Source organism: Peromyscus eremicus, chromosome 6 (genome assembly GCF_949786415.1).
Source record: "Peromyscus eremicus chromosome 6, PerEre_H2_v1, whole genome shotgun sequence".
Classification (NCBI taxonomy): Eukaryota; Metazoa; Chordata; class Mammalia; order Rodentia; family Cricetidae; genus Peromyscus; species Peromyscus eremicus.
The window spans coordinates 80,824,485-80,840,812 of NC_081421.1; the positions used below are offsets into that span (position 1 = coordinate 80,824,485).

The window sequence follows — 16,328 nt, forward strand, 5'->3', positions numbered from 1 at the left end:
TGAGCCGTCGCCTCCCTTCCCCCAAGCGGGCCGCCTGGTCGTCCCCGCTAGCTAGCTCTCTCTCCCCAGTCGCGCCGTGGCTGTGCTAGCTCCGCAGTCTTCAGCAAAGTAACCAGGGCTCCACCGCCCTCCCCCTCCCTTCTCGAGGTCTGGACAAGACACAGCTTTTTCTTCTGTGCTCTCCACTCATGTCAATCTCATGTGATTGCCTTCTTTCTAATGCTGGTCCCTAGGGACTTTCCCTGCAGTCCCGAAAATCCTTAAATCTGAGCAGGAAATGGACAGGGTGCATTGAGAATGACCTGAAGGGGGATGACCCAACCATGGAAGACTGGGGCCTCTCTGCTGCAGCTTCATTCAACATCCTCACGGAGCCCAAGGCAGCGGGTTTGCAGGTTGGCTTGCTCCTTCCTACGCACGCACGCTTCAAGGAATCTGCTAAACTTCCTGCCCCCTGGTTGTGGGGAAAAGTGGGAAGCAGGGTACAGCCTGGCAATCCAGCTACCTGGCCAGGAGAGGAGGGGCCTGTTCTGTGACAGCTAGCTCAGTGGTTCTCTACTTCAGGTGCTTGACCCATGAATGATGCAAAGGCAGGCTGGTCCCCTGTTCCTGGACTGCCAAACCCAGCTGAGGTGGAAAGGCTAGTGCACCCGGGCCCTAGATTTCCCTCCAAGCCTTTGGAAATGCATTATGGAGACAATTAATCACATTTTGTCTGTACATGAGAATGAATCTAAGTGAATCAGGAGGAGTCTATTAATTATACTGCCAACATCAGGATCTTTTTCCTTCTTCTGTTCATTGTGACTCAATGTCTTTCAGTCCCTCCATATCTCCCCCCATCTCTGGAGTGGCCTGGTCTCAAAGAGGCATCTTTGGTCACTTGGCCACATATCTCTCTAGTTCCGAGCAATAATTTTACTCTCACATGGTTTTTTCTCAGGCTAGTTCCTCTGACATGAAGGCTTCTTTCCCCCATCAATCTTAAGGTGAATGCCTCATTTTTTAAGGTTGTAATCACATCTCACCCTCCTTTTGCAAAGCCTTCTGGGATGCCCCAGGCCGATGGATAGTTCTTTTTTCCCGTGTTCTCACTGGACTCAACCCATTCCTTCCCCATAAGTTGGCATTCATTCATTCTCTACATTACTTTAAACCAGTGGTTCTCAACCTGTGGGTCGCTATCCCCTTGGGGAGTCACATATCAGATATCTTGCATATTAGATATCTACATTACGATTCATAACAGTAGCAAAATTACATTATGAAGTAGCAATGGAATAGTTTATGGTTTGGGGTCACCACAACATGAGGAACTATTAAAGAAGATTGAGAATTGTATTAGGAAGATTGAGAACCACTGCAGTATTTCAGGTGATACTGGTTGTTACATTTAGCCTGCACCCTGAGACTGAGACTTCCTCTAGGTGGCACCCCATTTCACTTACCTCTGAACTGACAGCCATAGCACATAATAGGAATTCAGTTAACTGGGCAGATGGAATGAAGGATAAGTCATCTGACAAATGTTCACTGCTACTACAGGCCAGGCCACGTGCTGGACCCTGGGGGTGTAACAATGAACATGACGGTATGGCCCCTACTCATTCTCATGGGTTTGTGAGCCATTGGAAGCTGAGGGGCTGGGGTAGTGACTAGTACTCAGGACCTCCTGGAGGAATGCAGAGACATGGTCAAGGCTTGGGGGAATAGGAGACATGGTCAAGGCTTGGGGAATGTTCTTTTAAGTGGTCTGGAACAATAAAGATTTAACCACATTTCTGGCTGGGTGTTGATGGCGCACACCTTTAATCCCAGCACTTGGGAGGCAGAGCCAGGTGGACTTCTGTGAGTTCGAGGCCAGCCTGGTCTACAGAGCTAGATCCAGGACAGGCACCAAAACTACATGGAGAAACCCTGTCCTGAAACCACCCTCCCACTCCCCCCCAAAAAAAGACTTAACTACTTTTCTTAAGACAAGAAGCTAGAGGAAGTCGTGTAAGCATGATAAGCCTGCAGAGTTGTTGAGAAGAGGGTCAAATTTTACTGGTTCCATCCTCCTTTATGAACTAGGTTCTGCCTCAGGCTCATGGAGCTTGGAGTTAGAGCTAAGCTGATTCTGGAAGAGTGTATGCATCTTCTTCATCAGCACAATGACAAGCTCAGCCATCCATCATGTTAGTACAAGGCATGGAATCCCCCTCCCCACTCTACTGAAACCCTTCACATATTAGGGTTTGAACCTGACCCCACCACTTAGACGTTCTTTGCTCTTGACAGCTCTGTCCAGTCCTTTGCTGTGTGGCTATACATCTTTTGGCCTCAATGCTTATAAAATAGAGCCATTGATTTCCCTTTCATCAAATTGTTAGACAACTGAAAGAGACAGTGCCGTGTGTGTGTGTGTGTGTGTGTGTGTGTGTGTGTGTGTGTGATAGCATTTGTGTAGGAGTCAGAGGACAACTGTTGGAAGTTGAGTCTCTTTCCACTGTGCAGGTCCCAGGGATTAAATTAAGGTCATCAGCCTTGGCAGCAGACATCTTTAACCACTGACCATCTCACCATCTCCCATTTTATTATTGTTATTTTATTCTCTGTTTATTCTCTAGCAATGACACAACAATGGTGTTGTCGACTTGGAAATCTCAATGCCAGAATTTTCTCTCACCTCTACCACTCACTTGCTGTGTAACTGTAGGCAAGTCTCATCTCCTTTCTGTTCTTTTTGCCCAAAGGCAATGATAAGATCTCTGTTCATGTGGAGTTGTAGAGGGATGAACAAGACTATCCATAACTGTACATCCACAGTAGGACTTGTATCTACCTTATTTGTGTTGATTTAAAATAAGACATTGTGCTTCTAGTGGCCAGACAAGCTTTACCTCCATGCACAAGCAAGTCACGTGTGGAAGAGCTAATGGATGATGTGTTTGAAGTGGCTGCTCCAAGTACCTCCTCCTCTGCCTGATTGCCCGGGTCAAACCCTTAGGAATGTGTCCCGTGGATCTACACAGGCCAATGTGAGCCCATCCATGCAAGGGAAATGATGGAATCACAAATTTGAAGCCTTTTTTTTTTTTTAATCCCTGTGCTGTTTTAGATGGAGACCCAGACAAGCTAAGCTACCTCTCCCAGAGTCACACAAGAATTATTGTAGTCTGAGATGGGGACGTTGCGGGCGAAGTCTGGAATGAGAAGACTCTAAGCTCCATGCGGTTGATCAGACCATCTGCCGTCTTCCCTGCTGACTACTGGTAGAGTCATGTCCGGAGCCAGGTCCTGGGGGAGGGAGAGAGGAATTTGGCACTATCTGAGATTTGGGGTTCCGTAATTTCCAAAATGCAGCATCACTAAGGAGGCAGTACTCAGATGACTCGGGGGAGGACAGAGGGAGTTTGGGAGAGACCCTCCTTGCTAGAGAAATGAGCCAAGGGAAGGGAGGCTGATTGAAAAGAGAAATGGAGATGGATGGCAGGAAATGGGAGGAAACCTCGTTTGTAGATTGTTCTGAAACAATTTGTCAGGCAATTTCCTCTGGAAACCTTTCTAGCAAATTGACTTCTGTCATACAGGGTGCCCCCCCCCCATCTCTGTACTTCTCTTCTTTTTTCCATCCTTTCTCCCTCCTCCTTTCTACAAAAATGGGTCCATGGAAGTGGACCAGAGTAGGTATTAGAACCTGGGGTTGTACAATGCTGTTCTGTGTCTCAGTGTTCTTGGCAAAGTACTGCATGAAGGTCAGAGTGTGTTAGACAATCCCCTTCCCACCAGGTTAACCAGGTTAGGAAAGTGGAAGTTCCCATGTGGACTATGGTGCTGCCAGCTGCCCTTTAAATGGCACCTCCCATTTTCATAAGAGGTTAGCTGGAAGGGGGCAGAGCAGCTATAATGGAGGGACCCTTGGGACCAAGTTTCTCCATCACTTAAATGGGAATGGTAGCTTCCAACTGGTGCTTAGGACTACAGTGTAGATTTTGAATTTGAAAACTACCAAGAGTCAGTAGTTAATATCTGGGGAAGCTACCGATGTTTGCCTAGCCCACCCCTCCCCACTGGGAGAAAACCAGCTGCCATTGCCGAAGGCTGTGCTGGCCTCCAGCTCATGCTGCAGGGCCTTGCCCCAGGAGGGCACCCTCTAGGAGGGCTGTCTGTTCATCAGCCTGGCTGTTCCCCCGAGGCTGCAGGTTCCTGCCCCTGCCTGGATTTGTCTCCAGAACTCCTAAGAGCTGATAAATCTAAACCCAAAAAATTAAGACACAGTTTATCTATAGTCCTATTTGGGTTTATCCAGTGCCCTCCTCATAGCTTAAAGTCAAAAACCCCAACAGAGGAACCTTCTTGAAAGTTTCTAACCTTCTTTGGAAAAAGAGAATCACCAAGAGGAAGGCATGTTTTCTGGTGTCGAGGCCATGCAACAAGCTTGCTTCATATTCCTGGCCTTGGGTGGCTTCAGAGCAAACGAAGCGGAGAATCACCTGGAATGAGGACATAAGGAACTTGTCTACTAATGCAATAAACATTTCTGAGTGCCTGCCGAGTGCTGGCCTGTGCTTGTTCATGACCAGGTGAATTATATGCCCTTCCTGCTTACAGGCTACTAGAGACAGACGTGTCAAGGGGGCAGTTTCACAAGAGGCAATGATGGTGGGAAAAGCGTCCCAGTGTCCACAGTTATCCAGTGTAACCAGAAACCTGCAACAGAGCAGAGACTGAGACCTGGAAGAGTTCAAGTCCAGAGACAGCCAGGGGCACACATGTCCCTTTTATCTGTTTATATGATTTCCTTGCCTTGGTTCTGCTAGGTTGGTTTGCTCATTGTTAAGTAGGAGAATCAAGAAGAGGATTCCCCAAGTGAACCTGGGCTGAGAGGAACTGGGGAAATGAGAGACAGAAGACACCTTCTTAGGATTGCCCCATATGAAGGCTAGGAGATCCCCATTCTAACCTGCTCATCTCTGTGGTTTCCCTGGTCAGTCAGCCCTTGGGCCTTCAGCCAGCTGAAAAAAAAAATCATTCTGTTTGCTGGTGCTGGGCATCTCTCCCCGGATGAAAAGGAAATGTCCTAACATTCCTCAGATGTAGAATTTGGCAGGGGAGACCATTAGCTGTGCAGTCAGCATGCCTGGGTTAAAATCTCACCCTACGCTAACTCTGTATGACCCTGAATGTGCACGTCCTTTCTCTGTCCCGGTTTCCCCATTACCAATAGCACCTTTCTTATGAAGCTGCTGTGAGGCTCAGCTGAGTTATCTGCACAGTGTCCCAATATCTCTGGGACTATAGTAAGTCCAATAAGGCAGAGCTGTCACTACTCACGGGCTGATGAGGCTAAAAGGGTACAACATCTGCTGTCTAAGCAGGGCCACCCTGGGCTCCCCTAAAGGAGGATTCTGGAGTGGCCCCACCAGGGAATAGGCTAACATATGACCAAGGCAGGATGCAGTCAGGAATGCCACTTCTGGATCTCATGTGGGGACAACCCCTAATTTGGGAACCCAGGGCCTGGGATATGGGCTTACTCCTGCAGTCAAGAGAAGTGGGGATGGCTTATATCCCCACTCATTGGTGTAGAGTTGCTGACGGGGGCAGAATGCTCTGTTTCTTGAGAACCTTCTCCTTTTTCCTAACCACACTGGACCCACAAAACCATAACCACCATTTTGTCCATTCATCAAAAAGCCTCCTGATTGCTGGAACCCCAAACAGCTCTCACTCCTTGTCTCTTCCATGCTGGCATTCAGCTTTGGGCTACTGGCCACTAGAACAACAGGCCATTCACCCTAGAGCAGAAGCCTGAGGCAAAGTCCAGGCAGAAGCCACTGCATAGTCTGTAGGCCTTTGGGATGGGATTGTTCGGTAAGAGCTATATTCTTGGAATTAAATTTCTTCTAGGATCCATCATAGCAGTCTGTGCTAGAAGTAGCTGAGAGACCCAGAGTGAACAATCTAGTCTCTTCTAGAATGTAGCAGCAGGGATTGAGGATTTGGCTTTAGCTTAAATCTTAACTTTATCCACTTACTCTTAGGGACATTTGATGAGTTGGACCTTCCAAGCCTCAGGTTTTTTGTTTTGTTTTGTTTTTAATGTGTAAAATGAGGATCATCATAATCTGAGTCTCATATAATTAGTGATTAGATCAAATTGGAAATTTACCCCAAAATGCTCTTTAACCTCAGAAGCCATGTGCCAGTGTTCTCTGAAATCAGAGCCATCTACCCTAAGATCCTAGACCTGCTGTTTCCTAGCTGTGAGACCAGGGATAATGTGTGAAACCCTTTTGTGCTTCCATTTGCTCATTCATTAGGTAGGAACTGTACGACTTGTCTCAGAGCATGATAGAAAGTCAAAACAATGTATAGCAGAGCCCTTCTTGTAGACTGGGGCCCCGGTGATTGCTAGCTACAGGCTTTCCTTGAAATCATGGCAATGGTGTGGTCCAGAAGAGTGCACCACTGAGGACAAACGAGGGGTGCACATGCCTTGTGGCCCTCTCTGCCACAACTCTCCATGATGCAATCACTCAGTAAATATTTCCTGATTGACTGAGGACGGTTGACACCTGGCCTCTGGTGCCAGATTTCTTAAAAAACTCCAGTAGTTTTGAGGCCTCAAGCCCTGCCTGGCTCTGGGCCTTCACTGGAGCTAGAATGGCCTCTGGAGGACCTGCTCGCTTCCCTTCACCCTAGCTTAGGTCAGATATCTGCTTCCCTTAAAGCTTATGAAGTACCCCAGTTCATTAAATTGTGTTTTCATTTTTGCAAGGAGTATCATGCCAAAGCTAGTTTATTGTGAAGAAAACGGAAGATTAGAAAATGTATTTTTAGAACACAACAATAGAAATCATATTCTTGTTCTTCCTAGAGTTTTAAAAATAAAATTATAGATCATTTGCTAGTTTTTTGGGGGTTTTTTTTTTTGTTTTGTTTTTTGTTTTTTGTTTTGTTTTTCCAAGACAGGGTTTCTCTGTGTAGTTTTGGTGCCTTTCCTGAATCTCGCTCTGTAGGCCAGGCTGGCCTCGAACTCACAAAGATCTGCCTGCCTCTGCCTCCCAAGTGCTGGGATTAAAGGCATGCACACACACACACCCCATTTGCTAGTTTTTGAAGTTAAAACATAAAACTCCAACTTCAAAGAGGAGAATTTCCCAGAGCTGAGTTGGAGTGTTTCTCTATTGTGGACTCATGTCAACTTGGATACTTTGTGACCCCAAAGGTCAACACCCCTTATTGCAAGAGAGAACTGTGACTGTCAAAGTGAGCTTTTGGAACTGTTGGTGTTCAGTCTCCCTGTGTTATCCACAACATTCACTTAACAAGTATTTCTTGAGTAACCATTGCAAGGCCCTACACACTGGGGAAAAATCCAGACCCATCCTAATTTCTAGAGAGCTCATAGTGGAGGAGGCCACCTTGTAATACATTGTTCTCACAAAGTGAGAGTTGCTTGAGTGGAAAGAGGGAGAGAAATGCTTTATATGAGGAGGAGATCCTGCAGGTACATGGAGAGTAAATGTGATCTCAGTATGGAAGTAGGAAGCAAGCATTCCCAAGAGAGACAGCAGCATGCACAGAAGTCAGAGCGGGTGGTGGCAGGGTGGTGGGCTCTAAGTCCTGTGAGCACCCTGGAATAACTGGAGCTGGTGAGTGAGACCAGAGAAAGTGAGTAAGAGGCCATATCAACACCGTTAATTGCCCCTAGAGACCATCCATGTGACGTTTGACTTTACATGCAGACTGCTGGGAAGCCATGGGCAGGATCAGATCCAGCCATTCATTCAGCAAATATTTTTTGAGAATAGGACGCTGTCCTTAGATTCTGGCTCAAACAATATGGTGAGGAATGACTGGGGAATGACACTTTCAGCTTTACGGAGCCATCTCTCCATCCCCCAAGGCAGCTTTTATCTTCCGTATAACTCACTCACTTGGTTGTTGTTTAATGGAGTTTTGTCAAGTACATGAATGAACAGAGTCCAAGAACTCAAGTCATTTCCAAATGTTGGAGATGACTTTTCCTCTTCTCTGGCTTCGAAATAGAGTTCTGGCCATCTCACTGTGGCCTGTCCCAGGCTGGCTGTAGGGTCACATGCTTGTCACAGGCACCCTACCACTTGGTTGAAATCACAAATTCTGGCAGAATACCAAATCTACATGCTAGAAACTCACACTATATGTGACCCAGTGTTCAAGTTGAACCTGGGTAGCATACCCAGGCTCCTCCAAAGGCTCTAGAGATCTGTTTGTGCACCAGGATTCTGGGGAACCATCGTCCTCCCTCTCTCTTAGTCAGCCTTTGCTCCCTGTTAGCCGTCATGTGGCAGAGTCGCCCTGTTAGTCGGCACTACCAACCGTACCTTGCTAGTGCTGCTGGCAGCCCGGCACACTCACCAATGTCGGCACTTTTAGGGTGGTCCCAACCTGCAGCCGCAGCCTTTTCTTCTATTACAATGTCCTTAGGCCTCCCGTAAGCTGGCTATTTGCCCATTGGCTATAGCCTCACTAAATGTTTACTATGTCTTGGCTGAAGTTCACTCAAGGTTAACTGCTGGAATGTCCCAAATATAAAGATAGCCAGTCTACTGTCAAGAAGGTCACAGTCCTGTGGGGCTGCAGGCAATTAGGCAAGCAAGCTGTTAATTACTGCACTCCATCGTTAAGGGGGCATGGATAAGGGACAGTTTGCAATGGAAGTTTTTAGAGCTGGGTAAACCAAGGAGGAAAAAAAGGCAGGGAGAGTGAGCAACAGAGACAAGGGGCAGCAGGAAGAGGTTCTGCGTGGCTGAGCATAAGACAGATGGCTGGAGGAAACATCAAGGTGACAGAGGCTGGCCACGCAGGTGCTCCCATGCCTCCTTCCCCATATGTGGAGGCCACCCAGTGGAAGACTCTCAGCTGCCATTTCCTCCATGAATATTCCATTTCTCCAACCCCTATGGCAATGTCTTTGTTGGAGCCCTGAGGCATTCTGTACCTTCTCCTTGGCCCTCCTTATGGTTCAGCTTATTTTAGCTTAGGTCTGCACCTGCTCTATCACCTCCACAAGGTGAGGGCCACTTCTAGAGCAGGAGATGGCATATGTGCCTGGACCTATTCTGGGCCAGGTTTTGGGCACTCAGATATAGCAGAGAATGAAATGGACAAAAGGAATTGAAATAGCTAAGCTCCCACCTGGTGTCCCTGGATCAGGTCTCTGAGAGAGTCCTCAGAGGTTGCTTCAAAGGATCAAGGAATCTGTCCAAAAGGTTGGAAGTCAATCCCTATCTGCTGCCCCCAACTGTGTAATGTTGGTGATAGGGCTAGAAATCATTCTTCTCTCAGGACCTTGTCATGAGGAAATGTTTCACGAAATGTGAAAGTGCTTGGTAAATCTTAAAGCAGCCTTCAAAGGCAGAAACTGGGGAAGGTGCTTCCCCCTGCTTCCTGCTTTCCTATGCCTTCCAGAACTCTCCTCTTAGATGGCCACCCCAGACTCAGCTCCCCCTCCAGTTCACCTCATTCTCTCCCAGCCCTTTTCCTTGAATTTCTTAAGGCCATGAGAAACTTTGAGCAGTTCTGGGAGGCTTTCTGTGTGGGGCTGTGTTTCTAAGACTGCAATTTATCCACTGATTCTCTAATTCTGGGTTTCTTTAACCACAGAGTTGAACTGCCTCCACATTTCAACATCGGAGGAATGAGAAGTTCTCAAACATGTTCAAACAGTGAGGCTTCTAGAAGCCTCTGTGTGTGTGTGTGTGTGTGTGTGTGTGTGTGTGTGTGTGTGTAGCTACAAAAACAGCTTTAAAAATAGTACATAAACTGCACATCAGAGACCACTCAAACCTTGTTTTTTATGTAGGCAGGCCAGACCAGGAGTTGAAGATTTAAGGAAAGCGTTGGCATCCCAAGTCCTAAGTGGAGGATATTTGGCCCTTCGTCTTCACAGTGAAGGAAGAGGGCACTTCTGTTTATGTTTAGGGGTGGGGCTTCCGCTCCAGCAGACAAACTCTCAGAGGTATGGGTTTCAGGGGAGGGTCAAGCCTCAAAGACAATAATCCAACAGCTGAGGGATGCAACTCAGTGGTAGAGCACTTGAATAGAATGTGTGAATCCTTGGGTTCAATCCCTAGTACTTGTTAAAAAACAAACAAACAAGCAAAACTCCCAATAAAACAAGTCAGTGGCCCAAGCTCAGGTGGAACACACTGGTCATCCTACCACTAGGAGACTGAGGCAGGGGGATGGGAGCTTGAGGTCAGCCTGGGTTACATAACAAAGCCCTGTCTATGAAAGAATAAGCAAACATAAAATACCTAAATAACAACAAAAACCCGGAACAATAAAAAAATTCGGATGGCTTGGAGTCCTAAGAACTCTGTCGCCATACGTTTTTTATTCTCCATTTCCTCCTTTTTATATGCTACTTCCAGAATTCTAGGATAAGCTTAATTCCCCTTTCCCCTCTTCATTCCTAGAAAAGTCATGAAACGTTGTAGCTAGCAAGGAGTATAGATCAAAACTGTCCGGGTTCAAATCCAGCCGTGCACTTAATAGCTCTGTATCCTGTGCCACACTCTGTGCTTCGGCCAACTTTTGTAAAATGGCATCAGTAACAGCCTGGCCTCAGTGATGCTGATGGGGATTATCTGAGTTAACATGGATAGGGCCAGTAAACCTTTTCTGCAAGGTGCCAGGCCGTAAACATTTTTAGCTTGTTGGCCACACTGCCCATGTAACAACTACTCAGTTTTATCATTGTGTCACAAAAAAGCAGCTGCAGACAGCACATGCATGAACGGGTGTGTTCCACTAAGATTTATTTGTGAAAACTTTCAGAGAGCCATATTGGCCTTGAGACCGCAGTTTGCTGACTCTTGAGGTCACACATGAAAAAAGGGCTTGGCATGTGGTGAGCACTCAACAAATGCTAGCAGTTATTACTCACAAATAAACTAAACATGTGAGCGCCTGCTTGGAACCAAGCATTGCTCTGTGTGCCGGGAAGACAACTGCGTACAACACGGACGAGGTCCCTGCTCTCTAGGAGTGTCCATTCTGCATGAAGACCCAAGCAAAACAAAATGAGGAAAGTGTTAAACCCGAGAGCTGTGAGGAGAAAGACCAAACCATGACTGCCCAGTTGAAGCAAGCTGTATTTTGGGGTGCATCTGGGACTGACCAGTCTGGCTGCCTCTCCTTAGGTCGGGTTAGAGAGCAGCCCCTGCCAGCCTCTTGAGGTCCCTTTTATAGGAGAGATAAAGTATTCACAGGGGCAAAAGAGTTGGCTGGTAGACATTGTTAGAAAACTACAATGAAAGGGAAGGAACAAGGGTCAGGATATACGTCATGTGAAGGGGGTCGCAAGTTTAGTGGAGGTTGAAAAACATGTTTTGCAGATTACATGAGATCTAAGAGACAGGCATTTATTCTTAATTACAAATAGAAATCTTAGCTTGCAAAGACTTAACCCAGGACAAACAGGAACTTACTCTTTAACTACAAACAGAAACCCTAACCTGCACAGGACAAGCAGGGACTTTTCTTTCCGAACTGGCTCGTCCCGGGTACACCCCAAAACAGCTTGCTCCAATTGAACAGTCGTGGATTTGGTCTTTCTGCTCACAATTCTCGAGTTTGACAGAACAGATAGAGAAAAATACCAGGTAGCAGCAAGTGCTCCGTGGGAATAAAACCATGGTGACACCAGGGCCAGCTAAATCAAAGGAGAAGTCCGAGGCCTTGGAGGGCGTGACATGTAAGCTAAGACCACAAGAAGCCAGCTCTGAGGAGGCCATTGCCAAAAGAGGATTCCCGGCAGGGAACAAGCTAGTCTGCTTCTCATTTGTGCCCTCAGCTCAGCTCTGCACCAGCAGCCATGGTGGTTCTCGAAAGGCCGGGAGGAATGCACGGGGGAAGGGGCAGGCAAGGAGGAAGAGCAGCAGACAGGAAGGCATCCCAGTTCCTTGGGGTCTTGGGCATCAGCGTCCACAGAGGAGGCTATGGGAGGAAATGCTTCTTCCTTCCTTTTGACGCTCAGCCCTTCTCCCAGGATCTTTCTTTTTCTCAGTGTGTCAGCCATCAGCAGATATGGAATCATGTCCATGCCTCACATCTATCTTTAAGTCCTCGGCTTACTAAAGGCCAGCTAACTACCACCTTAAGCCAAAGCCTTCCCTTCCTGGCTTCCACAGGTAAGGAAAGCCTGGATCCCACTGCCTCCTGTGCAGGGCAGGATGAATTACACACACACACACACACACACACACACACACACACACACACACGGAAGAGATTTCTTCTGTTGTCCCTTGTTTCAGCATTTCCTAACCTCTCCTTGATTGAGGAGATGCACGTGGGCATGTGGATGCTGAGGCCTGCAAATGCTCCAAGCCCCCTTTCTTCCTTGTGCCTCAGGTCTGTGGCCTTTTCTCATGGGTTTACCTTTTCTGCTCGGACAGACTTCTAGGATGGCCCAGCCCAGGAAGGCCACCCATGTGACATTGCTCTTCTGTAGAGAACAAATTATGAACTCCAAGAACTGTTGGAGCTGTAGCCAGCCTGTTAGGGTAATTCTTGCAGCTCCCACATAAGAGTGACAGCTTTTTTGACCTGGGCCTGGCCCCTACTCTTCTGGAGGATATGTCCCTTTTCCTTTTCTGCATTTCTCACTTTTGAAGAAGCCTCACCAGATGCTGTCCCAGTTAAGTCTCACTATTGGTTCTGGCTCTCTTCTAAATACGGGTCTGAGAACCACTACTGCCTGGTTTGTCTGCCTTGTTCCCTTGTCTGGGAACGGAGGAGAAGAGGCACTGCCTCTCTCCTTCAGGGCCCTTGCATCATACTTTCTGAGAGTTTCTACGGCTGCCTGAGTCACCGACAACTGTGTCAGACCAGCGGACACGTGGCACTGTGGGTCCAAGCATGTAAGCGGGTGGCATGGTGTGGGTGTGTTCTCCAGTCCCCACACTTTGTTGTCCTGAGTTGCTGTCTTGGTACCCAGAAAACTGGCTGGAGAAGGGAAAGTCTGACCCCTCTTCCTGTCAACAATGACATTCTGCTGGGAGCTGACCCTTCCAGGGTGAGTCATCAGGAAGGGCAATCTACCTCTGCCCAGTGAAGAAGCAAGTGTTGTCAAGAGGAACTTGCCTTCCTCCCACTGCTGCAGTGGCCAGGAGAAAGGACTTCTGGCTGAAGGAGTTCAAACAGGCTCTCTGTTGACGCCCAGAGTGGGGATACTCTCCAAGTTCCTCCTCTCTCCTCACACAAGTCAGACTGTAGGCTGCTGTAAACTGTGTCCTTAAACATGGCTATTCTTGTGCCACACCCTGGCTGTGATGCTCTGCAATGCCTCTGTGGTAAAACTCTAACGCCTTAGCTTGCCTTTAACATCTGTCCTCATCACCCTTTAGTCCCCTTATGGCTTTTGCCCCAGTAGGCTGGCCTCTTGCACTCTGAATGTGACACATGGCCATCCTCACGCCCCCCTTTATCAGGCCCCCTTTCTGCAATGCTTCCTACTCTGGAATGCCTCTTCCTTTCCTAATGCACCTGGGATTCACAATCCTTCTCTACTCTTACATTACTCATCCATCTATTGGAAAAATATTTATTGGTCAGACATAATGAAATATGTCATCTCAGTACTGAGGAGGTTGAGGCAGGAAGATCATAAATCTGAGGCTTTATTTCTAGGGAAGGGGGCTGCCATTGAGCTTGTGTGTGCCAGCCCTGCATCTTGCTCTGAAGTTCCTGCTGAATTCATGCGAGGCCAACATTCTCAGAGCTGCCAGGCCTGAGGAACTGACACACACACACTGCAAGGTAGTGAGTATCTCAGGGTGACTCAGGATGCCGTAGTGGGAGGAATCCCTTCCCTACCCTAGAGAGATCAAAGAAGATGACAGAGGAAGGAATACCTCTGCTGAGCTCCTGTGGCATGAGTAGAGGTTGGGTAGGCAAGGGAACTGGGGTGGGAGGAGGCAGCCATGGCGTGGACTAGAGGAAACAGAAAGTAGAAAGACAATGCATTCTAGGAACTGCATACGGTTCCTAGAACTGTTACAGTCTGGAGTGAAGGCATAAGCTGGGTGGTGAGAGACTGGGTCACCCAGTGGGTCCTTTGTAGTTAGTAAGCTATCCTAAGAGTCACAAGAAGCCAATATAGAGTTGGTAGCAGTGACTGGAAATGGATAAGGTACATCTTGAAAATTCTAGAGTAACTGGAGTGTAGAGGACCGACAGGAAGAGGTCTGGAAAGTGCTTCAGAAGGCAAATGAAAAGAAGTACGTGGAGGCAATGGTGGCTTAATCCGGGGATGTGGGGGAGCTTAGGCAAAGAGGAGAGACCCTCTTTCCAGTGAAGAGGATTAGTGGTTGCTGAGGTGGGTGGTGAGGAGGGACAAGCAGAGCTTCCTGGTTTTTGATCAAGCAGGCACTTTACAGAGAAGGTGAGCACAAACTTGGAAGTATCCTTTTAAGCTGCCCGAGGGCCAGTCCAGGACAAATGTCCCCATACAGATGTGCCCAGCTCTTCCCAGCACACTGCATCCTGCCTTTTGTTACTCAACTTTCCCTGAATGATCATGTTTGTGACCAGAGAACTATCAGAGGTTCATTAGTGAAGAGACCCTAGCCATCCATGGTCATTATGGTGGGGATATGGGCCTGACCAGGAAGAGCAGAGGTTTAAAGCACTTTACGGGGGTGTTTAGGAGTGATACTGGTTACCACGGGTGCCTGGTTAAGTGGGAACAGCCAGGGCCACATAGAGATTACAATTATGGACGACAGTGTAGACTAGAGATTAGTTAGAGGATCAGGCTTCGAGATTAAGAGATTGGTTAATGAGGTGAGAATACAGTTCAGTGGTAGAGCATTTACTTAGCATGGATAAGGCTCTATGTTGATTCTCTGGTACTACATCCCCCCCCAAAAAAAAACAACAAACAAACAAAAACAGTACTAGAAAAGATAAAGAAGAAGAGAGAGCAAGAAGAGTTAAGTTGTAAACCCACTAAATTCCTAGTGACATCTGAGAGATTGGTAGCTGGGGGAGTGCAGTGGGTCAGTGGACACTGGGGGCTGGGGCTGAGGAGCATCTGGAGTTACAATAATTCAGGTTCCTGGCTAGAGTTGGCCCTTTCTCCCTTATCCTGTATTCATTTATAACTCCAAAACACCAGATCATAAAGTTTTCTGACGTGCTTTTCTGTCTCCTACACTAGAATCCATCTTCCCTCTGCACGTTTTTGGTCTACTCACCTTCAGTGAGCAGGTGTCCAAGGAGTGCTCCGTGAGGATGCCTAGTCCACCGCTGACTAGAGCAACTTAGCTGCTAGGGCTGTGTGTGCTGTGTGGGAGTGGGAGGAAGCATGGCAGCAGACAGCAGTGAGGGAGGAGAGGGTGCCTGGGGCAGAGTGTGAGAGTCATAATGCCAACACTTCAGAAAGGGGGGAGAATGGGAGGGGAGGACCATTCAGAGGGTGGTCCTTGGGCCCCCACCTTGACAAGAGTTTGCATTTTGTACCTTCACAGGAGCCCTGGCCATTACAGAACAGTGTCATATTTCTTGAGAAGTAGACATGTAGCATCATGGGCTTCATAGCTCTAGTGTGAAATCTCTCCCTAGGGCAGGCCCCAGGACAGCTTTCTGGAGGTCAAGGACCGAGTCTAGACACGCAGGGGAGTAGTCTGTGGTTGGGTTAGAAGAAGAGAGGTGAGGATGTAGGCCAGGGGTTTGTGCCAGGCTCTTGGATGTTGGAGTTTGGAATGATGGCCATTGGTGATGATGAGTAATAACCACAACTTCCTAACTGTTCTTCTGACTCCACTTTGGCAGGGAATTCTCCATACAGAGATATCTTTCAAAAATGTAAAACAGATTATGTTACTTCCCTGCTCAAGACTGATACTTAGACTAAAACACAGGCACCCTGGAGAGCTAAACAAGGCCTCAGGGGATCTCTGACCTCATCTCCCCAAGCTCCTGTACTCGCTCCTTTCAACCTCACAGCCACCCTTGTCTGAGAGCATCCTTCTGCTGGGAAAGTTCTCCCCATGTTGTCACCTTCACTCTCCATTGCCATTTTTAGGTCTCTGTTCGAGTCACCTCCTCTAAGTTTCCCCTGAACCTGCTGAGATAGGGAGGGCTCTTTCATTCCTGGCACCCTACCTTGTTACACTCTCTCTGCATGGCAGAAAATTATGTTCATTATATATCACATACTCACTTCCTTCCTTGTTTGTTTCCTGTTTTCCCCATCAAGGTGGAGGCTCTATGAGGGCATGGAGTTTTTCCACCACCACATCTTCAGTCTTTCCAAACAGAGTGCTTTGGGATGTTTGAGTACATAA

The 16,328-nt window shown here is 47.6% G+C and overlaps 2 long non-coding RNA genes across 2 annotated transcripts in view; one reads left to right on the top strand and one right to left on the bottom strand.

Annotated features, from left to right (window-relative positions):
- LOC131913436 (uncharacterized) overlaps window positions 1-16,328 on the top strand; it is a 123,152-nt gene that overhangs the window by 64,195 nt on the left and 42,629 nt on the right. The window contains exon 5 of the long non-coding RNA XR_009379891.1: window positions 3,101-3,254. This is a non-coding gene — a long non-coding RNA (uncharacterized LOC131913436). The remainder of the gene's footprint in view (window positions 1-3,100; window positions 3,255-16,328) is intronic.
- On the bottom strand, window positions 3,078-15,342 carry LOC131913437 (uncharacterized). Its single transcript, XR_009379892.1, has 3 exons — window positions 15,237-15,342; window positions 4,354-4,475; window positions 3,078-3,279 (listed from the first exon to the last, which is right to left on the bottom strand). It is a non-coding gene; the product is annotated as an uncharacterized LOC131913437 (long non-coding RNA).